Source organism: Loxodonta africana, chromosome 26, assembly GCF_030014295.1.
Source record: "Loxodonta africana isolate mLoxAfr1 chromosome 26, mLoxAfr1.hap2, whole genome shotgun sequence".
NCBI classification, from domain to species: Eukaryota; Metazoa; Chordata; class Mammalia; order Proboscidea; family Elephantidae; genus Loxodonta; species Loxodonta africana.
The window spans coordinates 697,434-713,998 of record NC_087367.1 but is presented as its reverse complement, the minus strand read 5'-3'; positions in this window follow the sequence as shown (position 1 = coordinate 713,998).

The following is a 16,565-nucleotide window of genomic DNA, read 5'->3' as shown; positions in this document are numbered from 1 at the left end:
ATGTATGGATTTATTTCTGAACTCTCAATTCTATTCCATTGGTCTATATGTCTATTATTATACCAGTACCAGGCTGTTTTAATTACTGTGGCTTTATAGTATGTTTCGAAATCAGGAAGTGCGAGTTCTCCTACTTCATTCTTCTTCAAGATTGCTTTAGCTGTTTGGTGTCCCTTGCCTTTCCATATAAATTTGGGCATTGGCTTTTCCATTTTTGCAAAGAAGGCTGTTGGATTTTGATGGGGATTGCATTGAATTTATAGGTTGATTTGGGTAGTATTGACATCCTAACCATATTAATTTGTCCAATCCACAAACATGGAATGTCCTTCCATTTGTTTAAAAAAAAAAAACCTAAACCCATTGCCTTTGAGTCAATTTAACCTCATGGCGACCATATAGGACAGAGTAGACGGGTTTTCCATGACTGTAAATCTTTACAGAAGCAGACTGCCACAGCTTTCTCCAGTGGAGTGGCTGGTGGGTTTGAACCACCAACCTTTTGGTTAGAGCTGAGCGCTTAACCACTGCACCACCAAGACTCCTTTTTTTAAAAATAATTTTTATTGTGCTTTAAGTGAAAGTTTACAAATCAAGTCAGTCTCTCACACAAAAACCCATGTATGCCCTGCTACACACTCCCAATTACTCTCCCCCTAATAAGACAGCCTGCTCTCTCCCTCCACTCTCTTTTTTCGTGTCCTTTTCGCCAGCTTCTAACCCCCTCCACCCTCTCATCTCCCTTCCGGGCAGGAGATGCCAACCTAGTCTCAAGTGTCCACCTGACCCAAGAAGCTCACTCCTCACCAGCATCCCTCTCCAACACATTGTCCAGTCGAATCCATGTCTGAAGAGTTGGCTTCAGGAATGGTTCCTGTCCTGTGCCAACAGAAGGTCTGGGGGCCATGACCACTGGGGTCCTTCCAGTCTCAGTCAGACCATTAAGTCTGGTCTTATGAGAATTTGGGGTCTGCATCCCACTGCTCTCCTGCTCCCTCAGGAGTTCTCTGTTGTGTTCCCTGTCAGGGCAGCCATCGGTTGTAGCCAGGCACCATTTAGTTCTTCTGGTCTCGGGATGATGTAGTCGCTGGTTCATGTGGCTCTTTCTGTCTCTTGGGCTCGTAATCACCTTGTGTCCTTGGTGTACTTCATTCTCCTTTGATCCAGGTGGGTTGAGACCAATTGATGCATCTTAGATGGCTGCTTGCTAGCGTTTAAGACCCGAGACGCCACTCTTCAAAGTGGGATGCAGAATATTTTCTTAATAGATTTTATTATGCCAATTGACTTAGATGTCCCCTGAAGCCATGGTCCCCAGACCCCTGCCCCTGCTCTGCTGTCCTTCGAAGCATTCAGTTTATTCAGGAAACTTCTTTGCTTTTGGTTTAGTCCAATTGTACTGACCTCCCCTGTATTGTGTGCTGTCTTTCCCTTCCCTAAAGTAGTTCTTATCTACTATCTAATTAGTGAATACCCCTCTCCCACCCTCCCTCCCAAGACTCCTTCTTTAAGGTACAAGAAGGTGATAAAGAAAGTTCCAGGCATAAATAAAGGCTCAGTGACAGCAAAAAAAAAAAAAAAAAAGCAGATAAGGCAGAGCCACCAAGGGGATGAGGTTGGTGGCAGCTGTGCTGTGCACAGCTGCACAGGTCATGGTAGCCATTTATTTAGGTCTTCTTCTTTAGTTTCTTTTGGTAATGTTTTATAGTTTTCTGTGTCCAAGTCTTTCACCTCCCTGATTAAGTTTATTCCTAGGTACTTTATTCTTTTAAATGCTCTTGTATATATAAATGGTAATATTTCCTTTCTGCTTGCTCGTTGGTGATATACAGAAACCTGACTGATTTTTGTGTGTTGACATTGGACCCTGCCGCTTTGCTGAATTTTTATTAGTTCTAATAGTGTTCTTGTGGAATCCTTGGGGTTTTCTTTGTATAGGATTAAGTGTTCTTCAAAAAGGAATAGTTTACTTCATCATTCTCAGTTTGGATACCTTTTTTCCCCCTAGCCTAACTGTTCTGGAAGGACTTGCAACCTATGTTGAGTATCAGTGGTGAGCGTGGTCATCCTATCTAGTTCCTGATCTTAACGAGAAAGCCTTCAGCTTTTCCCTATTGAGTACAATGATGTTAGCTGTATGTACCCTTTTCAGGACAAAAGGGAGTTGAATTTTGTCAAATGCCTTTTCCGCATCTATGGGCATGATCATGCGGTTCTTTTCCTTTCTCCTGTTAGTGTGGTGTATAATACTGACTGATTTTCTAATGTTGAGCCAAGTCTTGCATTCCTGGGGTAAATCCCACGTAATCATGGAGTATAATCCTTCTAATACATTTTTGGATTTGGTTTGTTAGTATTATTATTTTGTTGAGGATTTTTGCATCTATATTCATAGGAAATATTGGTCTGTAGTTTTCTCGTGCTGCCTTTGGCTTTGGCATCAGGGTAACACTCGCCTCGTAGAATAAATTAGGAAGTGTTTCCTCCTCTTTAGTTTTTGGAACAGTTTGAGAAGAATTGGTGTTAATTCTTTTCTAAATGTTTAATAGAATTCTCCAGTGAAGCCATCCGTTCTAGGACTTTTCTTTTTTGGGAGGTTTTTGTTTACTGATTCAGTCTCTGCACTTGTTATGAGTCTGTTGAGATCCACTATTTTTTCCTGAGTCAAAGTAGAGAGTTTATGTGTTTCAGGGGATTTGTCTATTCCCTTTAACCTTTCTCCCACTTTTTAAAACTCCTTCAGTGGCTACCCATTACCTTACAGAAAAAAAAACAACTCATCTCCTGGCACAACAGGCAAGGCCCTTGGTGACTGAGACTTGCCTCCCCAGTTATGCTTGTGCTCTGAGGTCAGGACGTTGTCCTCATAGGCCAACCTGTCTGCTGTTCACCAGAGTAACGCGCTCTCAGCATGCTCAGTCCGGCTGTTCTTCACTCCCTTCCTCACTCCAGAACCTTCCCTGATGCCCTGGACTTGAGGTGGGGAGCTCATCCAGGTCCCCCACAGCTCCTGTGTCTTCATCCATCTGGGGACTTGCCCACTGCACTGTACTGTCTCCTAACAGTGAGAATTTCCCGGAGGTGCACAGGGCTAAACACGTAGACGCCCTTAACAAAATATTTTTTGAATGAATAAATAAATTAATGAACACGTATCTTCAGATGACGTTCCAAACTGGGAGAACAGCATGGGGGGGGAACAAATGTGAGTGTGAGACTCTGGAAGCAATTTGGAATGGTGAGAAGGCATAGTTGAAGAAGGGAAATGGCTGGACATGAGACAAAAGAGAAAAGCAAGGGTAGAGTCAGCCAGTTAGGCAAGTTGGTCTTTATCCTGAGGGCAATGGTGAGTCATTAAAGGGTTTTAGGAAAGGGAGTAATTAAATTAGCATTTTAGAAAAAACGTTGTGAAGACTAGATCTGAAGCAAGTAAGACTGGGACCAGCAGATATGTTAGAGTAAGTATTGCGGATAGCCAGGGGAGGGCTGGTGGTGGCCTGAACTAATGTCATGGCCTGCGGACAGATTCAAGAAATGTTCAGGGGGTAGAACTGCCGGAACTTGGTGGTTTGCGGAGCCCAGGTGGCACAGCGGTTAAAAGCTCAACTGCTAACCACCAGGGGCTCCTTGGAAACCCTATGGGGCAGTTCTACTCTGTCCTATGGGGTTGCTGTGAGTCGGAATTGACTTGATGGCGATGGGTTATAGGGCCCGTATGGATCGGAATCGACTCGATGGTAATGGGTTTGGTTTGCTTTTTTGGTTTGGTGGTTTGTTTGCTGTACGCCTTCCCTCCCCAGCCGAATGATAAACTTCTGAAGAGCAAGAACTCAGCAGTAGATGCCTTTGTACTCCATTAAGTTACCTGTGGTGCCTACCTGTAGATCAGGTGTTCAATAAGTATTTGTTGAATTAATAGATGAATGAATAAATTAAACTTTATAGTTACACACAAGCTAGAACTAATGTATCCTTACTCTTAAAAACAAAACAAAACAAACGAAAACACACATACAACTTAGATTTGCAAAAGACTCAAATATTTATTAAGGCAGTCACCTTATACCCGATAGAGAACTGGAAAAGCTAGGCTGATGAGATGTTTCTGTTGTCAAAAAAGGCAAATATAATCAACCTACAAAATTTCCTAGTACTACTTGGAAGAAAGGACACTCTTATTCTTAAGCAGATGCCTAAAAGGATCTGACTTTACACAATCTGGGCAAAGAGAAAAGTCTGTGCAACGAGCCAGTTAGAATTGCATTACGCGGCAATGCCTTGTCTAATGCTCTGTGAAACTACAGTGTATGCTATTATATGCTACACCTGTTTAGAGAAATCCTGTCACACAGATATGTCCAAAATGTCAGAAACAGAGTTATTTGCTTTCTATACAGGAAAATCCTGTATGTTTTCAGATTCCCTCTGAAAATCTTCTTGTAACTTGTAAAATATTGAACGATGATTCCTGAAGTAATAGAGTAAGCCAACTCACAAGGAGATGTGTCAGGTATAGTACAGGACGTCATTATAGTTAATCAATAACCTATTAGTGGGAACCACCAATAACCTTTACAGGTAACATAATAAACATATTTAGTGTATATAATGGATGCTTTGATTCATTCTTTAACCTTTACCTAATTATTTCCACAATCAAAGAAGTGATGACAAAAGTTTAAAGTTCAAAGTCTGCTATCCTGTCAAAAACATTTTCGAACAAGGTCAGAATTAATTACACACACAAATAATACGCAAAGTCACAAAGGCTATTTCATCTCTATTTGCATAACTCTTGGTGGTAAACCAGGAAAGGAGAATAAATTCTTTCTTAAAATGTGAAAACAATCTACCACACTGTATCAGATGAAAAAGTACAATACAAAACCTGATTGTCACAGGTATGAGACTAATAGAATCAGTTTTCCAAAAAGGGAAAATATCATAGGTGTCTCGTTTTGTCTGCAAAATTAGACCTAAAGCCACATCAATCCAGGTATACTTCCAACTATACTTGAACATTCCAAGGACACGCTATTCTTATGATTCTTTATCTTTTATTCACTGATAAATGGTAACCATGTCAAATTGGTTTTCAGATATTAAAAACCAAAAAAACCCCAAACCCGTTGCTTTCAAGTTGATTCCAACTTGAAATAGGGACACTATAGGGCAGAGTAGAACTGCCCCATGGGGTTTCCAAGGAGCAGCCGATGGTTTCAGATACTAGTAAGATATAATATTTGTCGTTCCATCAAAATACAGTGTTTTCCTTGGTTTAAAATTCAAGTTCTATATAATTACCTCAGGGTAGTTATAATTCCTTTGGGGTCAAAGAATAACTTTGTCACAGAGGGCGCTCATCAACCTTACCAAGTCAAAATTTTGACTTGGAATAACAGGCCAGAAAGCGGTGCTATCAGAATTATAATATCATCAAGGAGTTTCTACTACAACCACAGCTATCTGGTACACTTGCCTGAGGCTTGCACAGAATTAAAACGAGATAGCAAGAATGAAGACTACGTGGCCTGCTAGTTGACTAACAGACAGGTTTCAAGATTTAATTGTCCTCTGTAGTAAAATTATGTCAACAGGTAGTAGGATCTAGCTGTAGAGAACCCATTGAACCAAACCTGTTGCCATCGAGTGGATTTTGACTCATAGCGACCCTATAGGACAAGGTAAAACTGTAGAGATATCACCCTAAAAATGGTTAATAATCTATAGCTGAGAAGATCAGTAAATTCCTAAATCTAAAGTAAAGAGGTAATCCCCCACCCCACCCCACCCCTCCCCCAAAAATCAAACCAGTCGCTGTCACGTCGATTCCGACTCCTGACAACTCCACGCGTGCAGAGCAGAGCTGGTCCCCATGGGCTCTTCAACGGCTGTGAGCTTTTGGAAGCAGGTCTTTCTTCCGAGGCTCCTGAGTTCAGGACCCTTTTGGTTAGTAGCTGAACTTTTAACTGAGTCACCCAGGACTCCTTAAGAGGACACAGTCTCAGTAAAATAGGTGCAAACCAAGTAAATTTGTATCTTAGTCTATTTGAAGATAATTGGTGTATGAATAATTATTTGAGATGCCTGTATTCATTAATTTGACACTTAGTCACTGTCATTCTCTGCAAGTCTTACAAAAACCTTCTAACTCACCTCTCCAGAGCAACCCAATTGAAAAAAAAAAAAAAAAAAGCTAATTAACCCATTCTTCTTCAGTGGAAAACCGTTGTTCTTAGGATCAAACCCACTAGGGCCAGCAGAAGGAACAAATCTGTCTTGGAAGAAGTACAGCCAGAATGTTCCTGAGAAGCAAGGATGGCAAGATTAAGTCTCATGTTCTTCGGACATGTCATCAGGATGGACCGGCTCCTGGAGGACAAAGTAGAGGTAAAGTATAGGGTCAGCGAAAAAAGAGGAAGACCCTCAACAAGACGGGCTGACGCAGTGGCTGCGTCAGTGGGTTCAAGCCGGCAACGATCGTGAGGATGGTGCAGGGCCGGCAGTGTTTCGCTCTGTTGTACAGAGAGTCGCTCTGAGTTGGGAGCAACTTGAGGGCACCTAACAGCAGCAACAGCGGTATCAGCGTTACCCGGTCTGCCTCCAGGGCCGCCGCAGACGGGTCTGTCCTCCCCACTTCCTGAGGGTCAGCCTCACCTGCCTCTCTTCAGCCCCGAGAGGCATAAAACCCTTTACATTGGGGAGGCAGTTCCTCTCCTTGCAACCCTTTCTCCGTGATCTTGACTAAAGTAATCCCATCTGTTCTTAGTTCTCACTTTGAAAGTCACTTCCCACGGGGGCTCTCCCAGATAAGACCCTCCCTGTAGGTTGTCACTGTGCTCTGTGCTACTTTCCATCACTCCGTAGTTACCACCTGTCTGATGTCTGTCTCCTCTACTAGACCATCCACAAGGGCCACAACAAGGGCCTCCTCAATGCTCTGCAGCAAGCAGAGGACCTGGCCAAACAGTAGGTGCTCAATAAACACTTGTCAAGTGAATGAACCCACGTTTATTATGTGCTTACTGCATGCGCTGGATGCTGGGAAGAAAGAAATGAGTAAAACAGGGTGCCTGCCTTCACAGAGGTCGGGTTTGCAAGCAAACCACCACCAAGGACTATGATACTGCTTTGACCAAAAGTAGGTGCCAGGTGACCTGGGAGGGGGGAGGCGAAAGTGCCAGCTCTCAGAAAACATGAAAACCAGCATTTCCACTTGCCATGTGCCAGGTGCTGAACTAATCTTGCGCAACATCGTCTCCTTTATTCAGTCCTCATGACAATCCCTGTGTCTGGTGCATTTTACCGGCGGGTTAAGGGACTTGCCCAAGGCCACAGTCAGCACTTGAATCCAGCTTACCCGGGTCTTCCGGCTCCAAAGCGGGCACAGCGAGGCCCTGTGGCTACGTGTCCTGCCACTCCACCGCCCCCGTTAATAATTTAAAAGGGGCCCGCGATGGCCGGTTTTAAAATAGAATTAAATTTAAAAAATTGCTGGGGATGTAATATAATGTTGCTTCCCTCCCCCGCCCCCCCCACCACGTGGCTATTTGAACAGACAAGATGTTCTCATGGTTAAAAAAAAAAAAAGCAAGTCCAGTGAAAATTTTTCCACTCCAGTTTCCCGTTGGCTCCGCCCCAGATCACCAATGGTAATGCGTGTTATGAGTACCTTGTGCATTCTTCCGGAAGTCCTTTATGAATATATAAGCAAATAAAAATATGTATTCTTATTTTCTCCAAAAGAGAGCACACCATACATGTAGTTCTGCGCCTTGTTTTTTTTTTTTTTTTTTTCCAGTTAGCGATGTTTCCTGAAGATCTCTGTATCGGCATATCGTTCTTACTTAGCGGCATAGTATTCCATTTAATGGATATACTGGAATTTATTTAACAAGTTCCCCATTGATAGACATTTGGATTGTTTCCAGTTTTTTGTTATTATAAGCAATACTGCAATGAGTCACCTTGTACACAGGTCAATTAGCACGTGGGCAAATACATCTGCAGGATAAATTCCTGGGAGTGCCATGAGTAGGTCAAAGGCTGTATGCCTCTGTAATTTTGATAGATATTGCCAGATCGCCTTCTTCAGGGATGAAATCGATTTACATTCCCACCGGCAGTGACGAGAGCACCTGTTTTCCCACAGCCTCTCAACACACAGTGTTAACAGGATTCTGGGTATTTGCCAATCCAGTGGGTGAAGGATGACATCACAGCATTTTTCTCACTGTTAATGAGGTGGAGCATTTTTTTCCCTTACTTTTAAGAGTATATATTTCGTTTTGTCTGAATAGTCTATTCATATCCTCTCTCAGTTTTTCCCTTGTTGGTCTTTTCTGTCAGTATTTGGTAGGAGCCTGTTATAAGTAAGGGAGGTGAGCTCTTTGTGATGTGAGCTGTGGTCGCTTTCCTGTAACATTGTTTCAAAAGTTCTGACCAATGCAACAAACACCTATTAGCTATCCTCCTGAGGTACTCTTTATATCTTAACCTGAAATTATCCCTTGAGGTCACCCTTTAGCTAAATAACAGACTGGCTCATAAAACAAAGAATATCACCTTTGAGTAATGAGTTCCTTTATAAAATCACCTATATGAGACCAAACGGCCAAAAACTACACTGAAGCGAAGATGAGAAGGTAAAGGGGCAGGGAAACCACAGTACTGAAAATGATACAACCAGAACGGAATGATTAGAATGATGATACATTGTGAAAAATGTAACCCATGTCACTGAATAATTTCTGTATAAATTGTTAAATGGGAACCAAATTTACTGTGTAAACTTTTACCTCAAACACAATAAAATATTATTAAAAAAAAACCCTCATGTATTAGATATGAAGTAAAAGTATTCCAAAGCAGAAAGCAAACTGTCATTATTTGAACTATTTCAAAAATTAATTCAAATTAATGAAATTCATTGAGTCACTCCAGATAAAAGTGCCAGGTCCAATAAGAAGATAATATTATAGGATAACATACACATATCAAAATGATTTCTACATACTAGCAATAAGAAAATATGATGAAAAAGAGACTTCATTCACAATAACTACAAATATTATAAAGTACCTAGAAATAATTTTGGCAAGGAAGGAGTGTGACTTGTATGAAGAAAAATAGAAAACTATTAACAGTTGAAACACAGCCAGTGTTGTTGGATGAGCAAATTAGATATTTGAAAAAGGTTGCCTATAAAATTATTCCATAAGTTTAATGCCATTAAAACAAATTAATATAATTTTAAAGCTAAAAAATATTAATTACATGTAAAAATTAAAAATCATGGATATACACACATACATACTTTTTAATTTTAGAAGAGGAGTTATGAGGGTAGATTTCATGCTACTGGATACTAACATATACTAGATATTAAAACACAAAGCAACAATAAAACAATGCAGTCCAGTGCAAGACTGTACAGATGGACCACTGAAACAGAATAGCCTAGATCCATGTTGTTGTTGTCATGTGCTGTCGAGTCGATTCCAGCTCATATTGACCGTGTGTCCGACAGAATGAGACACTGCCTGGCCCTGCACCATCCTCACCATCGTTGCTGTGTTTGAGCCCATCATTGCAGCCACTGTGTCAAGCCGTCTCCTTGAAGGTCTTCTCTTTTTTGCTGACCCTGCACTTTACCAAGCATGATGTCCTTCTCCAGGGACTGGTCCCTCCTGATAATATGTCCAAAGTACATTAGACAAAATCTTGCCATCCTCCCTTCTAAGGAGCATTCTGGCTGTACTTCCCAGACAGATTTGTTCCTTCTTCTGGCAGTCCATGGTATATTCAACATTCTTTGCCAACACCTTAATTCAAAGGCATCAAGTCTTCTTTGATTTTCCATATTCATCGTCCAGCTTTCGCATGCATATGAAGTGACTGAAAATATCCTGGCTTGGGCCAGGTGCACCTTAGTCCTTAAAGTGACATCTTCGCTTTTTAACACTTTAAAGAGGTCTTTTGCAGCAGATTTGCCCAATGCAATGTGTTGTTTGATTTCCTGACTGCTGTTTCCATGGACGTTGATTGTGGATCCAAGTAAAATGAAATCCTTGACAACCTCAATCTTTTCTCCGTTTAACGTGATGTTGCTTATTGGTCCAGTGGTGAGGATTTTTGTTTTCTTTATGTTGAAGTTTAATCCGTACTGAAGGCTGTGATCTTTGATCTTCATCAGTAAGAGCTTCAGGTCCTCTTTGCTTTCATCAAGCAAGATTGTGTCATCTGCATAACGCAGGTGGTTAATGAGCCTTCCTCCAATCCTGATGCTGCTTTCTTCTTCGCATAGTCCAGCTTCTTGGGTTATTCGCTCAGCATACAGATTGAATAAGCATGGTGAAAGGATATAACCTCAACACACACCTTTTCTGGTTTTAAACCATGCAGTATCCCATTGTTCTGTTTGAGTGACTGCCCCTTGGTCTATGTACAGGTTCCACATGAGCACAATTAAGTATTTTGGAATTCCCATTCTTGGCAATGTTTTCCATAATTTGTTATGATTCACACAGTCAAATGCCTTTGCACAGTCAATAAAACACAGGTAAACATCTTCCTGGTATTCTCCGCTTTCAGCCAGGATCTATCCGACATTAACGAAGATATCCCTTGTTCCATGTCCTCTTCTGAGTCTGGCTTGAATTTCTGGCAGCTCTCTGTTGGTGTACTGCTGCAACCATTTTTAAATGACCTTCTGCAAACTTTCACTTGGGTATGACATTGTTTGATAATTTCAGACTGTAAAAGTTGGTAAAAATCTTCAGTTTCCTCCTCTTTGGCATCAGTGATTGGTCTGTAAATTTGCATAATAGTCACATTGACTGTCTTCCTTGTAGGTGTGTGGATATTATCCTGTCACTGACAGCGTGGTACTTCAGGATAGATCTTGAAATGTTCTTTTTAACAATGAGTGCCATGCCATTCCTCCTTGTCATTCCCGGCATAGGAGACCATATGATCGTCTGATTGAAAATGGCTAATACCAGTCCATTTCAGTTCACTAATGCCTAGGGTATTGATGTTTATGCGGCCCATTTCATTGTTAACAACTTCCAATTTTCCTAGATTCATACTTCATACATTCCGTGTTCCAATTACTAATGGATGTTTGCCCTGCTTCTTCTCATTCTGAGTCATACCACATCAGCAGATGAAGTCCCCGAAAGCTTTACTCCATCCACGTCATTAAGGTCAACTCTATTTTGAGGAGGCAGCTCTTCCCCAGTCATCTTCTGAGTGCCTTCCAACCTGAGGGGCTCATCTTCTGGCACTGTATCAGACAGTGTTCTCCTGCTATTCATAAGGTTTTCATTGACCGTTTTTTCAGAAGTAAATTGCCAGGTCCTTCTTCCCAGTCTGTCTTTGTCTGGAAGCTCAGCTGAAACCTGTCCACCATGGTTGACCCTGCTGGCATTTGAATATCGATGGCCTAGCTTCCAGCATCACAGCCACTCACAAGCCCCCACAGGAGGACAAACTGACAGACTGGATATATACCCTATTGTAAATGGGAGCACAAAATAATTAGAAAAAGAAGATTATATTTCTGATAAGAAATAATGCTTATGTAGTATATTCTCTCTGCCTGGCACTCTTCTAAGTTCTTTACATGTGTTAGCTCAGTTAACCCTCTTCAGGACCCTCTGAGGTCCCATGCTACTTTACTGAGGAGGAAGCTAAGGCACAGAAGTGGAGAGGCTTGCTCAAGGCCAGACACACAGCTAGAAGCAGCAGAGTAGGGTTTGAACCCTGGCAGTCGGGTTCCAGAGTCTGTGGTCTTAACCGTTTGTAATTAGGATAACTAGTTACCAATTTGTAGAAAGGAAAACAATTTTTAAAAAACATTACAGGCAAAAACTAACACAATAAAACCTGTGAGAGCTGGAACTTGACAGGACTGCCTTGTTTTTCTTGGTCTTGCTAGTTTTCTGCCTTTCACAGGGTGCAGTCTGAACACTTTTGTATTGCTCGTTCTAGTGGAAAACATTTGAGTTTGCCTTCTCCGACAGGTTTCTGGCTTACACAGTTTCCAGCTTTTGCAGGTTTTACTGTACAATTACGCATATTTGGAAGTCTACAGAACAGCTTGAAGCCTCCCTTATATAGACCTCTGCTTTGCTTTATATAATTTGAGCTTTTTTTTTTTTTACAATGAGTAGGTACTTCTTTTATAAGTTAAGGAAAAAATAAACAGAATATTTTGAATTTTAAAAAGTCTGTGACTGTGTATAAATTATTTTTTTCATCTTGGTCATCCAGCTGAAATAATATTTGATCTATCCTTTCTCATTCCTATCTTACTTAAAAAACACTTGTATTGATCTCCCACTGTGCACTCTGAGTGGAAACGGGCTAGATAAGTCTTGTGAATCTGGATAATTTGGGCAGAGGGTAATGAGGGCCCAGGTGCAATCTCTAAATTTGCCCCCTCTTGTTGATGGAGGGCTGGGGGTTTGGGGGGCATGGTTCACCTGCCAGCCTCGCCTGGCTGGCGTCTGCTTTGGACTTGTGCCTGGGGCAAATGCTCCCCTCTGACCCCCCCCCAACCCTCTGACTTTGGGATAGTGTAGATAAGGCCCTACCAGGTGTATGGAAATCATTAAAAATAGGTCACTCTGCCAAAAGAAGAATTGAATAAAGGTTGAATAAAAACGTCGGTGTCAAGAAAGGAAAAATAGAAATAACTAGGTGGTAGGAAACATAAGCTTATTTATCAGTAACTATTATTTATTTTTTATTTCTAGCCACATTCCTCACACTCCCCTAGCCATCCTTCTCTTCCATAAAGAATTCGCAGCAAGCCATTTACAAAGCTGAAATAATAACCAGCCCAGCACCTGCACACTCACCATGTCGTTAAGAACTTCAGGCTCCAGCGTAGACCCTTGCTAACATCTGAGATGAAAAAGATAATGCATGTATTCAGTTGTGGGAAAGAATTTTCAATAAATGAGGAAATATTTGGGAAAGTCAAATTCATGTGTTTTTTCAAGTCTCTAAAAACAGTATCTGACTGTCAAAACATTCAGTAACTGAGTAAAGTACATGATAAAAGACTCACCGAAAAAGGAGAATGTCTTACCTTCCATCACGTCAGAGAGAAGGGAAGTTCTGGCAGCTGAATCCCGTTAAGTTCTTTTTTTTATGTTTTATTGTGTTTTAGGTGAAAGTTTACACAGCAAACTCTATTTCCCTTCAACGATTCATACGTATTGCTCCATGACATCAGTTAAAAGCCCTGCGATGTGTCAGCACTCCCCCCTTTCCACCTGTAGGCCCCATCCATCGGAGCCCTGGTGGCGCAGTGGCTAAGAGCTCAGCTGTTAACCAGAAGGTCAGCGGTTCTAAATCCACCAGCTGCTCCTTGGAAGCCCAACGGAGCAGTTCCACTCTGTCCTATACGGTCGCTACGATTCGAAATCAACTCAAAGGCAAGAGGTTACAGGCCCTATCCATCCAGCTTCCCTGCCCCTCCTTGCCTTCTCATCTTTGCTTTTGGGTAAATGTTGACCATTTGGTCTCATATTCATGGTTGTTCAAAGGAGCACCATTCCTCAGGATGTTGTTGTTAGGTGCCGTCGAGTCGGTTTCGACTCATAGCGACCCTGTACACAACAGAACGAAACACTGCCCGGACCCGAACCTTCCTTACACATGCCTGTCAGTTTGTCGTACTGTGGGGGCTTGTGTGTTGCTGCGATGCTGGAAGCTATGCCACCGGTATTCAGATACCAGCAGGGTCACCCATGGAGGACAGGTTTCAGCTGAGCTTCCAGACTAAGACAGACTGGGAAGAAGGACCCGGCCGTCTACTTCTGAAAAGAATTAGCCAGTGAAAACTTATCATGGATGTTACTGTTTATTTTATTGGCCGACCTATTGTTTGGCAGATAGATGACCTCCAGTAGTGGCTTCAGTTCCACGTTAAAAGGGCGTCTTAGGGAGATCATCCCAGGGGTCCAGTCTCTATCAGTCCAGGAAGTCGTCTTTTTTTTTTTTTCTTTTAAATGAATTTGAATTTTGTTCTACATTTTTCTCTAATCAGAACTTTCTATTGTGTCCCTGGTCAGAACAGTTGGTAGTGGTAGCCGGCACCATTTAGTTCTTCTGGTCTCAGGCTAGATGAGGCCGTGGTTCACGTGTGTCATTAGTCCTGTAGACTAATTACTTCCTTGAGTCTTTGGTTTTCTTCACTCTCCTTTGCTCCAGATGGAAAGAGACAAATAGATGTATCTTAGATGGCCACTCTCAAGCTTTTAAGACCCCAGATGCTACTCACCAAACTACGATGTAGAATGTTATAAACTAACTTATGCTAATTGACCTGGTTGTCCCACGGGACTATGGTCCTGAGCTTTGAAATCCAGTAAATAAGACACGAGGTGTGTGGGTATGTCTAGGGAGTATCCATGACTCTGCCCTCTGTGTGCTTTATTATATGTATGACTACCTATGCAGCACACACAAACAGGTCCACACATATACCTGTATATGTACACACATGTATACCTACACGCCAGCCCACACTCATAGCACACATATCTACCTATGTAACCACTCACATATTTTTGCTTGTTATTACTGCTGTTGCAAAATGTATATGTTATAGCATTTACCGTAAAATCCATTGTCATCGAGTCAATTCCCACTCATAGAAACATTATAGGATAGAGTAGAGCTGCCCCATAGGGTTTTCATGGGACAGCTGGTGGATCCGAACTGCTGACCTTTCGGCTAGCAGCCGAGCTCTTAACCACTACACCACCAGGGCATGTACCATAGTTGTCCTTTGTTCTTGCATACCACTCAGCGTCTCCTAGTTTACCTCTGCCAAGTTGTGCTGAGTTCCCCTATGTTGTGCATTGCCTTTCCCAGCACTGGAATTAACACGTGTCCATTTTACTGCCTGCTAAGTGAGTCCCCCCCATTTCCCTCCTACCTCTTGTAACCATTAGAGAACATTGTTTTCTGTGTGTATACTTATTTTTGACTTTATAAAAGGGGTATCATGCAATATTTGTCTTTTTGTGATTGGTGTATTTTACTCAGCATAATGACCTCCAGGTTCATCCACGTTACACATGTTTCTCAGAACTCATCATTATTGTTTATTGTTGCGTAGTTGTCCCTTGTATGTATGTACCACGATTTGTTTATCCTTTTGTCCATTAATGGGCACTTAGGTTGTTTCCATTTTTTTGCTATTGTGAATAATGCTGCAATGAACATGTGTCATTCATGTCACTGCTCTTATATCTCTATATATACCTAGGAGTGGGGTTGCCGGATCATAAGGTATTTCTATTTCTAGCTTTTTGAGGAAGTGCCATACCATTTTCCATAGAGGTTGTACCATTTTACAATACCACCAGCAGTGTATAAGAGTTCCAATCTCTCCACAACCACTCCAGCATTTGTTGTTCTCTGATTTTTTGACCAGTGCCATTTTTGCAGGAGTGAGATGGTATCTCATTGTTGTTTTGATTTGCATCTCTCTAATGGCTCTATTAGGGAAACCCTCAAATCAATTTTTTTTTTTGTAGTGGCGTAGTGGTTAAGTGCTACGGCTGCTAACCAAAGGGTTGGCAGTTCAAATCTTGCCAGGCTCTCCTTGGAAACTCTATGGGGCAGTTCTACTCTGTCCTATAGGGTCGCTATGAGTCGGAATCGACTCGACGGCACTGGGTGGGTTTTAATGGCTAATGATCACAAGCATCTTTTCATGTGTTTGTTAGCTGCCTGCATGTCCTCTTTGGTGAACTGTCTGTTCATGTCCTTTGCTCATTTTTTCATTGGCCTTTTTGTCTTTTTGTTGTTTAATTGTGAAAGTTTTCTATATATTTTAGAGATTAGGCTCTTGTCAGACATGTCGTAGCCAAAAACTTTTTCCCAGCCTTTGGGTTCTTTTTTTACTCTTTTGGTAAAGTCTTTTGATGAGCATAAGTATTTAACTTTTAGGAAAAAAAAAAAAAGAGGTCCTGTTATTTAGTTTATCGTCTGCTGTTTGTGCATTTTTTTGTTGTGTTTGAATCTCATTAAGTTCTGATTCCAGTAAGTCCCTATGAAAAAACTTGCGTGGTGACAGATTCATCTCTTTCATTTTTACCTATATTGGAAAGCTTATGGGTTGATTTCACTTTTTTTTTTTTTAACGTTTTATTGTGTTTTAGGTGAAAGTTTACAGAGCAAATTAGTTTCCCATTCAACAATTTACACACATTTTGTTTCATGACAGTTGCAATCCCTCAGTGTGGCAGCACTCTACCCACTTCCTTCTAGGGTTCCGTGTTTCCATTCTCCTGTCTTTCCTATCCCCCTCTGTCTTCTGAACTTTGATTTTGGGCAAATGCTGCTTGTTTGGTCTCGTGTGGTTGATTGTGTTCAGTTTATAGGCCTGTTTAAGGTTTGGTTGATTGTGTTCACTTTATAGGCCTGTTTATTGTTTGGCTGAAAAGTGATCTCCAGGAGTGGGTTCAGTTCCAGGTTTGAAGGGTGTCTAAGGACCATAGATAGTCTCAAGAGCTCCACTAGTCTCTATCAAACAAGTA